The 20,420-nt window shown below is 37.3% G+C and overlaps 1 protein-coding gene across 5 annotated transcripts in view; it reads right to left on the bottom strand.

The window, feature by feature from the left end:
• NBEAL1 (neurobeachin like 1) overlaps positions 1-20,420 on the bottom strand; it is a 212,748-nt gene that overhangs the window by 190,038 nt on the left and 2,290 nt on the right. The gene's annotated exons all lie outside the window — the stretch shown is intronic.

The raw sequence follows: 20,420 nt of genomic DNA, 5'->3' as shown, positions 1-20,420 counted from the left end.
AAAGAAGACATTTATGCAGCCAACAGACACATGAAAAAATGCTCATCATCACTGGCCATCAGAGAAATGCAAATGAAAACCACAATGAGATACCATCTCACACCAGTTAGAATGGCAATCATTAAAAAGTCAGGAAACAACAGATGCTGGAAAGGATGTGGAGAAATAGGAACACTTTTACACTATGGGACTGTAAACTAGTTCAACCATTGTGGAAGACAGTGTGGCGATTCCTCAAGGATCTAGAACTAGAAATATCATTTGATTCAGCCATCCCATTACTGGGTATATACCCAAAGGATTATAAATCATGCTGCTATGAAGACACATGCACACATATGTTTATTGTGGCACTATTCACAATAGCAAAGACTTGGAACTAACCCAAATGTCCATCAATGATAGACTGGATTAAGAAAATGTGGCACATATACACCATGGAATACTATGCAGCCATTAATAAAGATGAGTTCATGTCCTTTGTAGGGACATGGATGAAGCTGGAAACCATCATTCTCAGCAAACTATTGCAAGGACAAAAAACCAAACACCGCACGTTCTCACTCATGGGTGGGAACTGAACAATGAGAACACTTGGACACAGGAACGTGAACATCACACACCGGGGCCTGTTGTGGGGTGGGGGGAGGGGTGGGATAGCATTAGGAGATATACCTAATGTAAATGACGAGTTAATGGGTGCAGCACACCAACATGGCACATGTATGCATATGTAACAAACCTGCATGTTGTGCACATGTACCCTAGAACTTAAAGTATAAAATAAAAAAAATTTAAAAAAAACTATGATCCCTTGGAAATTTTTAAGTATATTAACTGTATCTTAAAAAATGATGCTCAATTCTTTTCCTTTGCCTCCTCAATACTTCCTCATGTCAGTCAGATTTCAACGTATGATTTAGGAGTCTCAGTTATGTAGTCATTAAATATCATTGCTTAAGTACTGCTCTTGGTTAAAGGGAACTCAAGGAACTTATTTCCCCGAAATAAAAGCATTACACTACAAATCAAAATCTAAAAGAATGTTCCCAGAATACGCAGGGACTACTGACCTTTTGTGTATTTGGTTTTTCTATTAATATACAGTTCTAAAATCGGCTTGTAAACTATGGCTCTGTACATCATTACTGAGAAATCAGATGGAAATATTTTAGAAAAAGAGCTACCTTTTGTGAGAAATTTTTGCAAGAGTTTCACTACTTGCTTTTTACATGTCCAACTAGAATGTCATTCATTTATTCATTCATTTATCCATTCAGGATAGAACTCCAGAAACACAAGTAGCTGAAGTCTTCCTTATCATTGTTCCTCTCTAATACAGCAGAGAATTACCTCTTGGCAAAAGACACAAAACAGTCACACAATACCATAAAGAATTAATGCATTTCTCTTCTAATGCATATTTTATTTAGGAACTCTAGTATCTGGTTCAACTTCTAAAGGTCTGGCTACCAAGCGTTTGGCAAGCACAGAGTTCACCTACAAAACTGAGCAACTGGAAGGAAAAAAAAGGTACTTAAATTTGGAGGTGTTTCATTTATTAAGAAGTAAAGCACTTACAATTTTTTTAACATCTCCCATACACTAAGTAGTACAGCAGGCATTTAAAAAATATATCATCCCATTTATTCCTTTACAACTATCCAGTGAAGAAAATTTAATTTCCCCCATTTTACAGGTTAGAAAAGGGAAGTTCTAAAGATGTATAATTTGCCCAGTCACACAGCTAGTAATGGATAATGCTGGAATTAAAATAATACACGAATCCAGTATGTGCTCTTTCCACTACACTACAATGGCTTTAACTGTGTGCATAAATAAAATGGATCTTTAGTGGGCAAAAAGAGGAAAACAGGAGCTTCGTCAGGATCAGTAAACTCAAACTCATAAAGCAGTTAACACACGCAAAAAGCCAAATTTTATACATCCTTATACAAACGCTCAGATCATTTCACTGCCAAAGGCCATAAAAAGAAAGATCCCCACAATAGAAACAATATTAATTAAATCTCAAGCTGAGTCACTTTCATGGTTAAGACGAGTTTGCTTTATTGAAACACCAGCATCTGGCCTATCTTGCCATTTGTACAGTATTTATTTATTAACACAACATACAAATGTATTAAGTAGTGGAGGAGTGCTGCAGCCAAATTACTTGGACTCTAATCCCTGCTCTGTCACTTTCTTACACAAGTCAGCCTATGTTTGCACATCAGTTTCTTCCTCTATAAAAATGAACATAATGATGTCTCACAGGACTGTTGTGAAAATAAAATAATCTAACCCATGTCAAAGGCTTAGAATGCCTAGCACATAGTATGTGCTCAGTAAGTATCAATAAATATTATTTTCATAATCTACTATATGTGCCCAAATCAGGAAACTCCCACAAAACAGTAATGTTCTATGCTATACATATCTAAGTGTTTCATGATCCCCTTTGCCACCTGATTTTAAATTTTATTCTTTTCATCTCAAATCTCTTTGCATTTACTATCTGTGTGACTTTCAGCAGGTTACTTTACCTCTCTGAGCTGTTCTTTGTCTATAAGATGAAGATAATACTTCCTACCTCATAGGGCTGTTGAGAGCACTAAATGAGATAATGCACAAAAGGCACTCAATAGTGCTTGACATTTAGCAAATACTCAAAACATATTGGTTACCACAATTGTTATTATATAGACTTTGCCATCAAGTTGGTCATGATCCAATATAAGAAAATAAGCCAAATATTTACAAAATCAAGTTTACTGATTCTGTACTCAAATATTCATCCAATCATCCCATCTGCCATTGATTAAGACAAATAATCTTTCTTTTTGGACTGTTAGATAGTTCCCTACAATTTCTCCTATCTATACATACCTACTAACGAGATGTGTTAAATTTAAATCCATTCATCTCCTCTGTCCTGCCCAAATACTTTCAATGGCTCCCTATTAGTAAAGGATGAAGTCTGAACACTTAACTTAGAGCTGTGCTGTCCAATATGGGGGCCACTAGTCACATGTGATTACTTAAATTATGTTAAAGCACAGCAGATGTTTAGCTTCTCATAACACCCACTGACGTTTTGGGAGGCGTTAGAGAGGATAATGGAATTAAATGATCCATGCAATTTCCCCTAGTTCTTCAGAGACAGGGTTACAGCTAAGAATAGGGAGAATGCTTTATTTGCTCTATGCAATGATATTTGGATTACAGTATTCACTCAAGTTTTAAAACTATCAAATTTTACATGCATATAAATATTTCAATCATATGATGGGCAGTTCCCAACTTAAATATGAATTGAATTTTAAAAGTTTGTTTAAGTCAGTTATATTTATATTTTGTAACATCCTACCAAAAGAAGATAAATTCCCCCCACAGAAACATTATAAAAGTGATTAATCTTGCAAGTCAGCCCTCAAATTTTTCTGATACAACCTAGCAACTATAAAAAACATTTAGTAAGTACAGGCCGGCCGGGCACAGTGGCTCACGCCTATAATTCCAGCACTTTGGGAGGCCAAAGCAGGCAGATCACCTGAGGTCAGGAGTTCAAGACCAGCCTGACCAACATGGAGAAACCCCGTCCTACCAAAAATACAAAATTAGGTGGGTGTGGTGGTGCATGCCTGTAATCCCAGCTACTCGGGATGTGAGGCAGGAGAACTGCTTGAACACGGGAGGTGGAGGTTTCAGTGAACAGAGATTGCACCATTGCACTCCAGCCTGAGCAACAAGAGCGAAACTCTATCTCAAAAAAAAAAAAAAAAAAAAAAAAAAAAAAGCCAGGTGTGGTGACTCACACCTGTAATCCCAGCACTTTGGGAGGAGGCCAAGGTGGTTGGATCACAAGGTCAAGAGATCGAGACCATCTTGGCCAACATGGTGAAACTCATCTCTACTAAAAATACAAAAAATTATCTGGGTGTGGTGGTGCGTGCCTGTAGCCCCAGCTACTCGGGAGGCTGAGGCAGGAGGATCACTTGAACCTGTGAAGTGGAGGCTGCAGTGAGCCGAGATCACTCTACCACACTCTGGCCTGGAGACAAGGCAAGACTCCGTCTCAAAAAAAAAAAAAAGTACAGGCCAACCATGTACGAACTAGGGACCATGCTAGACCATGACTATAAAGACAAATAAAATACAGTCTTGGCCGGGCGCGGTGGCGCAAGCCTGTAATCCCAGCACTTTGGGAGGCCGAGACGGGCGGATCACGAGGTCAGGAGATCGAGACCATCCTGGCTAACACGGTGAAACCCCGTCTCTACTAAAAAATACAAAAAACTAGCCGGGCGAGGTGGCGGCGCCTGTAGTCCCAGCTACTCGGGAGGCTGAGGCAGGAGAATGGCGTGAACCCGGGGGGCGGAGCTTGCAGTGAGCCGAGATCGCGCCACTGCACTCCAACCTGGGCGACAGAGCGAGACTCCGTCTCCAAAAAAAATAAAATAAAATAAAATAAAATAAAATACAGTCTTGTCCTGAAAGTGCTCATTGTTCAAAAGAAAAGAGGTATAAACAAATAAATGCAAAACTCCCTGTGAAGCAACACAGTTGTGAAAAATACTGAAATAATATAAAGAAGGGAGTTATTGATTCTGTCAAGGGTTGGGGTAGTCCCAAACGCTCAAAACAGTGTCAAAGAATCAAAAACAGATACTCTCAGGGAGGGTCGGGGGAAGAGAGGAATCCAGACAGAGAGAGAACAGCAAGATATGTTCAAAGATGTACAACATTTGGCATCATTCCAGTGTGGAAATGATAGGAAGCAGTGGATAATCATATAGGATTATCAGAGTGGAGAAGTCAGCACTTCCTAACCCAGTATTCATCCCAACACTGTTCACTTGAAAGATAATAGATACGATTGGAAAAGGTTTTTAAAAAAGGATGGTGGGCGTTGTGACACTAGAAACTACTGATCATCATTTCCTAGATCTGGTATTTCATTATGAGTAATTTTTGCAAAAACCTGATAATTTCCTCATAATAACACCATTACTACTAGAAAGATTTGCAGAAGAGCTATCTATTATTCTCAATCCCACTTCCAGATTCTCAATTAAAAGTATATCCAGATACAGACTTTTTATGCTACTCATCCCAAGATGTTATGTAATGGATAGCGGCCTGTTCAATATAAACCTATTCCTTAGTACATGCCAACTTTCTGATATATGTATATTTCCCACAACAACTGAAAATACATACAACAAATTTGGGAATTTTCACATTTTAAAAGGTACAACTTCCGGCTGGGCATGGTGGCTCACGCCTATAATCCCGGCACTTTGGAAGGCCAAGGTGGGTAGATCACCCGAGGTCAGGAGTTCGAGACTAGCCTGGCCAACATAATGAAAACCTGTCTCTACCAAAAATACAAAAATTAGCCAGGCGTGGTGGTGTGCGCCTGTAGTCCCAGCTACTTGGGAGGCTGAGGCAGGAGAATCACTTGAGCCTGGGAAGTGGAGGTTGCAGTGAGCCAAGATGGCACCACTGTACTCCAGCCTGGGCAACAGTGAGACTCTGTCTACAAAAAAATAAAGCTACAATTTCCTTTGTGCTTTCTTTGGGTTTTTGTTCTTATCTTCTTAAATGGGTGAAGCAATAGTTACCTATTCCTGCATAAAAAATTACCCTAAAATTTAGCCGCTTAAAACAACAAACATTTATTATCTCACTGTTTCTTAGGTTAGAATTCAAGAGTGGCTCAGGCTGGTGCTTCTGGCTCAGGACTTCTCATGATCTCATAACGAACATGCCAACTAAGGTGACAGTCATATCAAAGCTTGACTGGGCTGAAGGAACCACTTAAACGCTCACTCATATGGTAGTTGGCAAGAGCCGTCCATTCTTTACAAGATGGACCTCTCCATAGGGCTATTCATTACTGAACTTCTGGACTCCCCTGGAGTAAGCAATCAAAAAATAATAATAATAAAGGACAACTGAGGTGAAACAATAGTATCTTTCATAGCCTAATTTCAGAAATGACTTACTATCACTTTGGCCAAATTCTGCTGATCACACAGATCAACCATGGTACAATGTGGGAGGGGACTGTACACAAGAGTGTAAATACCATGAGGTGGGATCTGAAGATTGGCTACCACAAATGACTAGTTCATTAAGTTTTAGTCCTTTTTATTTCTAACATATGTACTTAAATTTTCCTAATTATGTAGCTGTCAAGTTCCAAAATGTACTTTTATTGTTCAATTTTTAAAAATTCCAATTTTTCCCCCATTTCAAGGCAGTCTGTTTCTTTTTCAAAACTGCTAGGTCACTTTTTTCATATTTCTATGATTCCAAGATTCTTAACATTTGACATCTTTGAAATAAAAATGCATCTCAAAATTGCCCTTAGAGAGGTAGCTGACATTTGTTCTTGCCTGTTCATGTGCAAACCTGGTAGTAGACTTCATATTGACATTCCTTCACTAGATTAACTTGTATAGTTACTACTACACATAAGTTTAACTAGCATTCGAAATGTCTTCAAAAAATTATACTGTGATTACGCAATAAAATGAAATTGTGTACAAAGAAAGGCATTGAGAACAGAACAACATGGTATAATTTGACACGAACTTCAATGTTTTCAGATTCTGTGATATATAGAATCTGTTCAACTTTTTTTCTGAGATAGCAACAACAGCCCACTGCAGCTTCAACCTACTAGGTGCGAGTGATCCTCACACCTCAGACTCCCAAGTGGCTGCGACTATAGGCACGCACCACCATGCCTGGCTAATTTTTGAATTTTTTTTGTAGAGACAAGGCCTCACTATGTTGCGCAGGCTGGTCTCGAACCCCTGGGCTTGAGTGATCCTGTCATCCCAGTCTTCCAAAGTGCTGGGACTACAGGTGTGAGCCACTGTACCTGGTATATTTATTTTATAATCTCTGCCTTCTAATATCAACATATGAAGTCTTTCTAGATCCATGTTTGCTTTCTACTTCTGTTGGTTCTCATTCCTGGCACTTTCCCCTGAAGTCCTAGTGGAAAGAGGAGAGTGAAGTGGGTTTGCTTAGAATCTAGTTGATCCTTATGCCAAAGGTGTAAGCTTCGGGAATCAGAAGGGAAATTCCGGTTAGTCCCTTGGCTTTACATTTGATATCTGTTCTTTATTATTATTGTAAATTGATCTTTATTATTATTATTTTGATCACTTACTCTGGAGGAATTTAGAAGTTCAGTACTGAGTAGCCCTATGGAGAGGCCCATCTTGTAAAGAACAGAAGCCTCTTCTAACCTCTACCCACTTACAAGGCCATGAAAACAAAAGCTCAAGTTCATCAGGCAAAAGAGGATTTCATTTACCTAAGTTTCTGCTTTCATTAAGATTTGGCTTTATAATGCCTTACCATATTGCCAGTTTTTCAATGCTTTTAAGATGTTTCTTAAATTTTATCCAGAATGTCTAATAATTTTCAGAAAGGTTAGCCTAAACAACCTAGTCTACCTTATTACCAGAAATGAAAATCTATACTTAAAGACCATTTTTCCATTATACTTCTTGGTCATGTCTTATGCTTGCCTGGAATATCTTCTGTAACTATTAAGCTACTATACATTCTTTAAAACCTTGATTGATGCTACCTCTTCCACTAAGCTATACCTGATGACTTCATCCCTCCATCTTGCTTTAGTTCACTTATTATCTGGACCTACAATCTAAGTGGGAAACTGAGTCTAGCTGGGAAAGCATGCCCTCAGATGAACTCACAGTCAATTAAATAGATGAAGACAAAAATTTTGATGAAAGGAAAACCCATCACATCCAAGAGAGGTTTGGAAGCCACTTTAACACAAACAAAAGTAGTAATATTGTAAGAGGTGTATGTATACAAAATAGGCTTAGAATACACCAATTCCTAGTGAGAAAGGTTTCAAATTTTACTTTTTGTATGTTTTTATTAACTTTTTTTCTTTTTTTTTTTGAGACAGGGTCTCACTCTGTTGCCCAGGCTGAAGTACAGTGGCAAAATCGTGGCTCACAGCCTCAACCACCTGGGCTTAAGTGATTCTCCCACTTCGGACTCCTGAGTAGCTGGGACCACAGGCACCTGCCATCATGCCCAGTTAAGTTTCGTATTATCTGTAGAGGCAGGGTTTCACCATGTTGCCCCAGGCTAGAATTTCTTAAAAAGTTTATGTAACTATCCATTCAGATAACTAATAAAGTTCTAGGTCTGATCAATATACTGTAGAAATATCACTGTTAAAATCAGCAGAATTGGCCCGCATCTGCAATGTTAGGTAAAATACATCCTGTTGCATGAATTCTGTGTTTATATTGGAGTCTCACACATGGTGGTCAGGTAAAGAAGCTTCTGATGCAGGCTGGGCACACTGGCTCACGCCTGTAACCCCAACACTTTGGGAAGCCGAGGTGGGCAGAGCACTTGAGGCCAGGAGTTTGAGACCAGCCTGGTCAACATGGTAAAACCCCATCTCTACTAAAAGTACAAAAATTAGCCAGGCATGGTGGCACACCCCTATAATCACAGCTACTCAGGAGGCTGAGGTACAAGACTCACTTGAACTCAGGAGGTAGAGGTTGTAATGAGCCGAGATTGCACCATTGCACTCCAGCCTGAGCAGCAGAGCAAGACTCTGACTCAAAAGTTTCTGATGCAGGTGTTTTTGGGAAGTCAGTCAAGTTATCAAAGGGTGCACTGTGGTCCAGGATACAGATGTTAGGGAAGGTTGTATATGGGAATGCTCTACACTTTCTGCTCAATTTTTCTGGGAACCTAAAACTGCTCTAAAAATATAATTTATAAACTTTTAAAAAATTAACCAAATAAAAAATAGGAAAATATACAATTCAAGTGCATACAGTAGGCACCCAATAAAAATGAGTCAAACAGGACTAAAGCTAATTCTTTAGGAAAGAAAAATATTATTACTGTAATGTATTAATTAAATATATTAACATGTATATATTAACATACAGACATATTACTATAACATTGACACTTGTCAAATGGAGTTTAAAACATTCCATGAAACTTGAAATAATCTTCAAGTTTCATGTCAAGTTGAAGTTTTCCAAATTAAATATATTAATAATTTATAGTAGTAAATGTAATTAATTTACATATGCATAAAGAACTAAAAGTCTCTGAATAATGAGATTTTCTGCAACTGACTTCCGGCATACCTGTATTTTCTAAATTTTCTACAATTAAGTTATATATCTTAATCAAAAAATTAAAGCTCAGCATAAAAATAAAATATTACTATTTTTTCTTAGAACATAAATCTAATCAAAAAGTCAGGCCAGATGCAGTGGCTCATACCTATAATTCCACCATTTTGGGAGGCCGAGGTATAAGGATTGCTTGGACCAGGAATTCAAGACTAGCCTGGGCAACATAGCAAGACCCTATTTCTTAAAAAAAAAAAAAAAAAACAAAATCGGGTCGGGTGCAGTGGCTCATGCCTGTAATTCCAGCACTTTGGGAGGCCAAGACGGGTGGATCACGAGGTCAAGAGATCAAGACCTTCCTGGCCAACATGGTGAAAACCTGTCTCCGCTAAAAATACAAAAATTAGCTGGGCATGGTAGCACGTGCCTGTAGTCCCAACTACTTGGGAGGCTGAGGCAGGAGAATTGCTTGAACCCCAGAGGCGGAGGTTGCAGTGAGCCAAGATCACGCCACTGCACTCCAGCCTGGTGACAGAGCGAGACTCCATCTCAAAAAAAAAAAAAAAAAATTGTTCAGAAAATAGCCAGGTGTAGTGGCATACACTTGTAGTCCTAGCTGCTTGGAAGGGTGAGACAGGAAGACCACTTGACCCCACGTGTCCAAGGTTACAGGGAGCTACTACAATTATGCCACTGTACTCCAGCCTGGGTGACAGAGCAAGGCTCTGTGTCTTAAAACAGAAAGTCCATATATTTTTCATTTTTATCCATAAAATAAAGTTCATTCACTAGAAAGGTTAAATTTTATATTTTGCACAGACAAAAATCACTCAATAAAAAAGAGGTATAAATTCACCTCACAGTGGCATCATAAATTACATACCTTTCTTACCATTCAAATGTTTAATGTCAGTAAAAATTATGTAGTAGTTAAACACATCAAACAAAACTACTCTTTTTTTTTTTTTTTTTTTTTTTTTTTTACCAGAGGTAAACTGTTTTGAAATGCTTGACTTTTGTGTGAAATGGGTATATCATTTAATCTTCTTTCAATCTGGGTGGATACCTCTACCAGTCTGAATCTAAGTCACAAAACATCAAGAAAAATGTTGGTATCTCTTAGATACGGCTAAGAATAAGTTATTTTTTCATTTTTTAAGATAGCAGGGTCTGTATAAAATATATTTAAGAGTAGAACTCATTTTCATTAATGAAAACAAAGTGGCACATTATAATGTAAATTCCATTATTTTAAATAAGAGCTGATGAAGGGATGAGGAAGCAAGTGTTGCTAACTCTTGCCTGAATTCTGATACTTTCAAAGGATTTCAAATATGGCTATGGCATATTTCATAGTCAGTCTACATAGTTCCCCATATCTTAATAGATTTTGAGTGACTAGAACAAAATTGTCACAAAAAAACTGAATTATATTTCCGCAAAAGAAATCAAGAGTTGGGGGTGGAGGGGTTAAAAATAAGAAGAAATCAAGGGTTTCTGTCAATAGCCAGGCTGAACATATATTAAAACACTACAAGGCATTAAACCTTGATCTAGAAGCACTTTACTTTGCAACTTTAACAATGAAAGACTATCGAAAATTAAGCGGAACACCTGGATTCCAAATGAACCTACTTAAAATGCATAATGAGGATTCTACTAGAGAATATTTAGGCCGGGTGCGGTGGCTCACGCCTTGTAATCTCAGTACTTTGGGAGGCCGAGGAGGACGGATCACAAGGTCAAGAGATTGAGACCATCCTGGCCAACATGGTGAAACACTGTCTCTACTAAAAATACAAAAATTAGTTGAGTGTGGTGGTGCACGCCTGTAGTCCCAGCTACTTGAGAGGCTGAGGCAGAAGAACTACTTGAACCCAGGAGACGGAGGCTGCAGTGAGCCAAGATCATACCACTGCACTCCAGCCTGGAGATAGAGCAAGACAAAGATTCTGTCTCAAAAAAAAGGAGACTATTTACAATGGCAACTACTGAATACCAATAATTAAAGCAAGTAATAACAGTGATTCTTTTCAATTACGTGAAGTCTTAATAATATCATTTCTCCAGAACATAATAGATTAATTATCCACATCTTAATGTATACACACATAAAACTATTCTTAGTAATTGTATAAGAGGTACAAACAGGTAATATTAGAAATAACAGCAGACCTAGAAAAAATGAATAAGGGAATAAAATATCTAACATTATAAATTACACTGATCTATGATTTAAAGAGGTTATACACACAAAAAAAAACAGACATAAATATACATGTCTCAGCCCTAAATTCTGAAGATAACATAACAGGAAAACCTAACCTTTTTCCTGCTAAAATGAGAAGCAAGACAAGTATATCCCTCATTTCCATTACTGTAGAATATTAGTTATAAGATAATATAACTAAATAAAAGAGAACTAGAAGCAGAAGAATGAGAAGCGGAGGGAAGTCCTCATTTTCGGTAGAGGACTTTCTAATGCAGAAGGCAAGCTGAGAGAGCTGCTCAGTCACAACAAAGTGTAGTCTCCAATGCCCACTTCAGACATAGCAAAAGGAAAATGATGGGAAAAAAAAAAAAGAACCTCCAAGATACACAGTCAAGAGCAAGAGAGAAGACTAGCCATGGCAAGTACTGAGTCATATCATAGAACATTTCTTTGAGGATAGAGAAAGTGGGCAATATTTGCCCAATTGGATTTGCAGAGGACAGATACTAAGTGTCCTCTGAGTTCACAGATCATAATATCAAGAAAAACCACAATTGGATCTGATGTATACCACAGATTCCATGTTTCAAGACGGGTATCATGACTGGATGAGAGTTTTGGAGTTCTTGAGATAGATATGAAGTACATTTTGCATATAGGAGAAATATGAATAATTGTGCCTAGAAAGAAGACTGTGGTAGATTGGATCTTTGGTCCCAATTCTTTACTTGCTTGTAGCAAAACTTGCAACGTAATTTTGCAGAAAGGAAAAAAAAGCTGTAGCAAATGTAGAGCAATCAAAGTATGTCAGATATAATAATTGTTCAAGGTTTGTTTCTAAAACTAAGGTCCGAGAATGCTCGGAGTTATCAGAAATATTTTCAGAGGTCTATAAGCTCCACATAGAAATTTTTAAAGTTTGCACTCCTGTTTTTACTAATTTTTAAATTAAGCATATTAGGGAAAACTACCTCGCGACTAGTATTGCTACTCGATTTCAAAGGTCACATTTGGATTGCTTCCAAGGGATTATCAGTGACAGTTCAATTTATAGAGCAATATTTTTCAAATTACAGATCTCTGGATTTACAGATGGATTCTTAGGTGTCTGAGAATTTTCAGATGCTCTAGAGTAGTGCCACACAAAGTGTGGTACACAGACCAATAAAGGTCCTTGGCCAGGTTAGTACAAAGATGAAGAGGAAACATCTACAAACTTTAGTAGCAGTTTAAGAGTAATTTTAAGTCTGTTGAATTTAATAATAAAAAATTAATATAAGGACTTACATTTTTAACTTTTTCACTCTTTTCAGAACTGCTTTTGCGAAAGCCACCAATATTTATTTATTTACTTATTTACTTATTTATTTATTTTATTTATTTATTTACTTACTTCCTTCAGAGTCTTGCTCTGTTGCCCAGACCGGAGTACAGTGGTGCAATCTTGGCTCACTGCAGTCTCTGCCCCCCAGGTTCAAGCGATTCTTGAACTGCCTCCGCCTCCTGAGTAGCTGGGACAACAGGTGTGCACCATCACACCCGGACAATTTTTGTATTTTTAGTAGAGACAGGTTTCACCATTTTGGCCACGCTGGTCTCAAAATCCCGGCCCCAAGTGATGTGCCCACCTCGGGCTACCAATATTTAAACTGCCAAATCCAATATATGCTCAACAATGCTTTTCCTTTTTTTTTTTTTTTTGGGACAGAGACTCACTCTGTTGCCCAGGCTGGAGTGCATCGGCACACACTTGACCCACTGCATCCTCCACCTCTTGGATTCAAGTGATTCTCTTGCCTTAGCCTCCTGAGTAGCTGGGATTACAGGTGCGTGCCACCACACCCAGCTAACTTTTGTATTTTCAGTAGAGATAAGGTTACATCATGTTGGCTAGGCTAGTCTCAAACTCCTGACCTCAAATGATCCGCCTGCCTTGACCTCCCAAAGTGCTGGGACTACGGCTGTGAACCACCATGCCAGTCCGTAATACTTTTCTTGACTGCCATGTTGAATTTGACACCCCTGACTACTTTTTTCATTTTTTTTTTTTCTTTTTTTTGAGACAGAGTCTTACTCTGTCACCCAGGCTGGACTGGAGTGGCATGATCCTGGCTCACTGTAGCCTCAAACTCCTGGGCTCAAGTGAATCTCCCACCTTGGCCTCCTAAAGAGCTAGGATTATAGGCATGAGCCACTGTACTCAGCCAATATCCCTTTACTTTCTGAGGCAACCCAGTCACTCCTGGCTCCTCTCTCATTTAAACTTACAAACTTTTCTTCCTCTGTCACATATTTATTTATTTACTTATTTAAATAACAGAGATGGGGTCTCACTGTTTTGCCCAGACTGGTCACAAAACTCTATCTTCTTCTTAAATGATAATGTTCTTCAGGACTTCCTTTTACCTTCTTCTCTTATTATTCTCATAATAACTCTCCAATAATTCCCAATATGACAACTCTCAAATCTTTATTTTCAGCACAGACCTCTCTTCTAAACTCCATATATTGAGTATTTCCACCTGAATGTCCCACAAACATGGAGAAGTCAGCATGCCTACCTGAAAACCTAGTGATCTTCTCTAACTAACTTTGTGAATGCGAAGACCACTTTTTTTTGTCCAAAACAAACAAACAAAACACAGGAAACTATTTCAGACTCTTACACATCTGCACATTATGCTCCACACCTACACTTAAGTACTATCAATTCCACCTGCTTTCAGGGAAATTTAAAGTTTGATGCTCAAAAGGAAAGAATTTAAAAAGTTAATGCATCTTAACAACTTTTTCATTTCAGGTCCACTGATAGAAACTATACATTTCTTGCTTTCATACCTAATTTCTGAAAACAAACATGTAAGTGGTAACTACTACTACTAGGCTGCTAATGATTTTGTTTTGTCTTCTTTAGAGTCAAAGAACATTACCTTCCTTACACACAAAGCCATTATTAAGTCACAGAAAATCAAGAGCCATTTTCACACTTTGCACATACCAGAGACTTATTAAATGTGGCTTAAATTATAAGGGTTGATGTGTATTGGTCCATCTTACTAAAAACTTATTTAGGATTATAAGTAAAATTGCATTAATAAGTTAATAATTTTCTCATTAAATGAATATTCACTAATTCCATTTTTCCAAATCTATGTACAAAAGAAATACTTGCCTTTTAACTGAATAAAACACCTCTAAATTCTATTTTCTTTTTGAAGCAAAACTTTTATTCTGAAAAGGAAGTTTACTCTGAGCTCACTGCAAAACTATCTATTTCAGTCATATTCCAGATTTAGCAGGACAAAGGGCAAGAGCAGGAAATGGAGCATCATCAGCATCCAAAATAAATTTGGTTTAGAGTAGGGAGGACCCTCAAATCATTATTCAAGATAAATAAGCACTATGCTTGAAAGCAAAAATAACTACAGATGTAAAATCAGTTAAGACATGCATGAATACAGCTTCATTACTACTGATAAAATAGTAAGAGAATATTGCCCACTATTATATTAATACAAGGGTAAATGGAAGTAATCCTGATACACACATGTCCACACCCACACATCTGCAAAATACTCATAAAGATTACATTTTTATCTCTCTTCCTCTTAAAATACATTTAAATAAAATCTTTTTTCCAAAAAATTTTTACAGATATGTAAAATAGTTATGTTTTTCTATTTGACAGATGAGAAAACTGAGATACAAAGAAACTAGGTTAACCTCTTTTAGGTCCTTAAGATCAGACACAGAACTGGGACTAAATATCATCTCTAATACTATAGCTTCACAAAATTGTTCAGGGCAAATTCAATCTCAACAAAATAAAATAAAATGTTTTTAAATCTAATGACAAAAATGAACCATGGATTTCAATCTACACTGCCACATTTCAAAATGCTGTGCTTTTGAGTCACTTTGTATCTTTTTACTCAGTTAACGCATTTGATACTTTACACCAGACAGAACAAAAATAGCTTAATCTTATCTAAGACTTTGAGAGGCTAAGTTTCTTTCTTCTACATATTCTGGTGACCAACTAATTGCAGCACTCCCAAAAGGCTAAATGTCTAATAGAAATACATCCTTTAGTCTGTTCAAGGGTTGCAGTTGAGATAGGGAATTTATGATACATGTCTTTTTCTTTTCTTTTTTTTTTTCTTTTTGAGACGGAGTCTTCCTTTGTCGCCCAGGCTAGAGTACAGTGGCGAGATCTCGGCTCACTGCAACTTCTGCCTCCCAGGTTCAAGCGATTCTCCTGTCTCAGCCTCCCGAGTAGCTGGGATCACAGGTGCCCACCACCATGCCCGGCTAATTTTTTTGTATTTTTAGTAAAGACAGGGTTTCACCATTTTAGCCAGGTTGGTCTCGAACACCTGACTTCATGATCCACCCACCTCGGCCTCCCAAAGTGCTGGGATTACAGGCGTGAGCCACTGTGCCCGGCCGATACATGTCTTTTTCTACACACATATATGAATCTCAAAACGTTGTATATAATAATATAGAAAGAAAAATTGTTTTCAGCACCATCTCTCTTACTGTATGCTAAGTGAATATCACGAAATACAGTGAATAACATAGTGCCTACAACAAATACATAAACTAATATTTTTTTTTTTTGAAATGGGGTTTCACTCTGTCACCCAGGCTGGAGTGTAGTGGCGCAATCTCAGCTCAATGCAATCTCCACTTCCCAGGCTCAAGCAAACCTCCCACCTCAGCCTCCTGAGTAGCTGGAACCACAGGCATGCATCATCATGCCTGGCTAATATTTTGTATTTTTGGTGGAGATGGGGTTTCACCAGGTTGGTCTCAAACTCCCAAGCTCAAGTGATCCACCTGCCTCAGCCTCTCAAAGTGCTGGGATTACAAGCATGAGCCACCACGTCTGCCCTGAAATCTTCAGACATTAAAAAAAATACTGGGCCGGGCGCGGTGGCTCAGGCCTGTAATCCCAGCACTTTGGAAGCTGAGGAGGGTGGATCACCTGAGGTCAGGAGTTCAAGACCAGCCTGGCCAACATGGTGAAACTCTGTCTCTATTAAAAACAAGAGTTCAAGACCAGCCTGGCCAACATGGTGAAACCCTGTCACTACTAAAAATACAAAAATTTAGCAGGGCCTGGTGGCATGCGCCTATAATCCCAGCTACTTGTGAGGCTGAGGCAGAAGAATAGCTTGAACCCAGGAGGTTGGAGGTTGTGGTGAGCCAAGATCAAGCCACTGCACTCCAGCATGGGCCACAGAGTAAGACTCTGTCTCCAAAAAAAAAAAAAAAAAGAAAAGAAAGAAAAAAAAAAAACCTGTATACTTAAGTACTAGTATTAAAATACTTCTATATTTAAGAAAAAGACACTCAGACAAGAAGTAGTTAACTACTGAAGTAAAATCCAGATACAAGATTAAACCTGTTCACATTAATGTTTAACTTATAAAAGCTATAAGAAATGTGCTGCTAATCAAATCCTTGACCCTGGGTGGGGACAACCATTTGAAGGCAAGAAGAGTTCAGACTATACAATTTGGTTTTTTTCCATTTTTTTTGAGACGGAGTCTTACTCTGTTGCCCAGGCTGGAAGGCAGTGGCGTGTAATCTCAGCTCACTGCAACCTCTGTCTCCTAAATTCAAGCAGTTCTCCTGCCTCAGCCTCTCAAGTAGCTGGGATTACAGGTGCATGCCACCATCCCCGGCTAATTTTTGTATTTTTAGTAGAGACGGGGTCTCACCATGCTGGCCAGGCTGGTCTCAAACTCCTGATCTCAAATGATCTATCCACCTCAGCCTTCCAAAGTGCTGAGATTACAGGCATGAGCCACTGCGCCCTGATTCAGACAACTTGAATTAATAGTCTTATACACTGGTGAAAGAATCTTTAGACAGCAGGAATGTTGGGTGATTAGAAATCATCCTGCTTGTATTATGTAATAACTACATAAGGTTTACAAAGTAACCTATTAGGAAGAAGACACATGTTTCTAACAATGCAATTAAAGCCTATTCCTAGAAGGAGAAAGTAAAAAGTTAGACCTGAAAAGTCTGGTAACAAACCAAATTGCACAACACAAAGAAATGGTAAGTATGTGAGATGACAGATATGTTAATTAGCCTGATTTGATGATTCCACAATGTGTGCATGTATCAAAACATTACATTGTACCCCATAAATACATACAATTATTATCAATTAAAGATAAAATCAAATAAATTGCCAAGTTTTATACTCAAATTCTTTCAAACATTGGGACTCCATCTGCTAAAAACTGAAACTAGTAATTTATTTTAATTCTACTTAAAGGACTTTAGTCACTAGTATTTAGGCTTACAACTGAACCCAGGCAGAAGACATATATATTCCATTAGCATTCTTTCAGCATTGCTATCACCAAGGAGGATTACCCAAGGGTTATTTCTGAGGTAGTACTACCTACTAGACCTACTGAACTTTTGTAATGTTCAGGGGCAACTTTTAAAACATGACATAGAAATGCTGTGATGGTAGGTACCTTAATATTGACCTATTGTTAATACACTGTGGAATATCTGTGCCAAGGTTAGCACTATGGCAAACAGGGAGGTCTTAACCTTACTGCCTGGAAGCAGTCCTTCAAAAATCTTCCAAGGTGTCTTCTTTAATCAAGTATGTACACAATGTTTTCTGTAGACATCAAACCAGTCAGGGCAACAAAAGAGCAGACATTTTAATCATTAAAAATGGACTTTATATCCTAGAAAAACAATTGATCATCTTGGGAGGATGCTAGTAAATTAACTCATTGTGAAAACTGACAAAGAGAATCAAACATATATGCTGCCTGCCTTCCCTTTAAGGAACTGTAATCAAATGCTGAGACAGTTCTCAATATAAATTACACAGTTTTGCAAAATCCTAATAAAATAACACATATAGGCAAAAATCACAGATGGCCACTACACTAATAAATTATTCTAGCCCTCCACACCCAAAACAGAACCCAAATCAATCAACCTGTTTGGTCAGTTTTCAGATACTAGAAGAGAGGAACAATTAAATAAAATCAAGGGAATTCAATGAGTAAAACATTCAAACTGTAGAAAACTCTAAAGTCAAAATCTGGTTTCCTCAACATATAAGTAACAAAGAATAAAAGTATGGTGAAGGGGAGCCTACAGATGAAAATGTTTAGCAGATATTTTCAACAAAATACATGTGTAGTTTGTTTTAAGTATTGAGCCAAACAGTGGGAAAACACAAATATTAAGACACTAGCAGGAAAGTTGGAACACTGATCACATATTTGATAATTTTAAAAATTGTGTTGTGATTGTTTTTAAGAGGAGTTATACATATTTAAATATTTATAGATAAGGTCATAAATTGTCTGGGATTTGCTTTAAAATAATTAGGAGATAGGGCAAATTGACAGTTATACATAAACTGTGACTGAACATGAGCTGGTAATAGTCGAAACTGGGTGATAGACACAAAAGAGTTCACTATAATGTCTTCTCTACTTGGTGCATGCTTGAAAAATTCCACAATAAAAGTTTTAAAAACAAAGAACTAGAAAGTTCTACATAACAATCTACAGAGTAAGAACAACAACAACAAAACTGCTTGTCCCTCAGAGGTCAAAACAAACAAAAATCTTAATAGAGAGTTAGATAAGCATTCTTCCTGTATATACATACACGCACACACGCTTACTCAACAAATGAGAAAAACCGATACCCAAAGAGGTAAGTCTTGTTCAAGGTTACAAAACAAAGCAGCAGCAGAGCCAAAACTAAACTACAATTTCAAGCCCACAAAGAGGTCTAAGAAGCTTTTGAAACTAAGTGGTAGAAAATATTTTCATAAGAAGATCTGAGACCTCAAGTGGTCTGAAAGCTCATTAAAAGTGTAAAAAAAAGCCTTAAAAGTTTGTCAGGTGAGAAAAAAAGTCAGCTGCTTTGAGAGGCTAAACGCTAGAGTGAGAATAATAAGGCAAAAAGTATAGAGAACAACTGGGTACAGTATTTGGTAGTCATCCTCACTAGAAAGAAAATTTAAATCTATGAGGTATATTTGGTAGCTCCCTGATTCAAGGTGTCTGAAGAAGAGAATGTTGTCTACCTTACAAAAAGCTTATTCATGAACCGGTAAAATATAAAATCATATTTTTAAATAAATACTCTTCAAAAACAAGTGAAAAAATTTTAAGTCTTATTAAGCACACAATATTATTTAAATCTTAAACCTAAAAATGAGATTTATATTCCTGTCCAAGAAGAGATAGGCTTCAAAATCTGACAGTGAAGGGCCTTCATTATTGAGGATTAACATTTCAAAAGAGAAGTGATGCACATTTATATTAAAAGTCATTAAAAAGAATAAAATTCAGTGTATGCCAATGAACTATACTATCTGTTTAATAAGCTTTAATATTAAATTTAATAGTAAATCTACCTAAAAAGAATATAACCTATTAATGAGACATGTAACCTCATTCACCAATGTCATTTTGAAAACAGTAAAACCTAGTAAATTTGATATATTTTTAAATAAATCATTTTCAAACTACTGGGTATTCATATTAAAACTTAATTTTAATTTTTGGTTAACGTGTTAGTGACTATTTTCAAAAGTGTCTGGTGAATTGGATTCCTTTTTTATTGGAAGCATCTATTTTTAAAAAGACATTTCTGGTATCAAATTACACAAGACTAAAAACTATTTTAAAAATTCATATTAAGCATTTCAAAGTATATGTCCTTTAGTGATTATAATATATATCAAACCAGGAGGTCAAAGAAAATTCCAGTGTAATCTCTAAATTTAATATGACAGATAAATGAGACCACTGTTAAATAATAATCTGCCTTTTAAGGAGCATGAAAGGATAATGCAGAAACAGAAGCTGTGACTTGAGAACTTCACCACACAGACTTAAATTAACTCAAATAGTACATTATGGGTGTTTCTCTGACCCTTGCCAGTATCTTCAAAGCAATAATGTACCTCCCCCACTTCAAAAACATGTTTTTAAGGAGTAATCTTCTCAATAACTTAAAATCAA

The sequence above is a fragment of the Chlorocebus sabaeus genome, chromosome 10 (genome assembly GCF_047675955.1).
Source record: "Chlorocebus sabaeus isolate Y175 chromosome 10, mChlSab1.0.hap1, whole genome shotgun sequence".
Taxonomy (NCBI): Eukaryota; Metazoa; Chordata; class Mammalia; order Primates; family Cercopithecidae; genus Chlorocebus; species Chlorocebus sabaeus.
The sequence above is the reverse complement of the archived record's forward strand: the minus strand, read 5'-3'. Positions and strand labels throughout refer to the sequence as shown.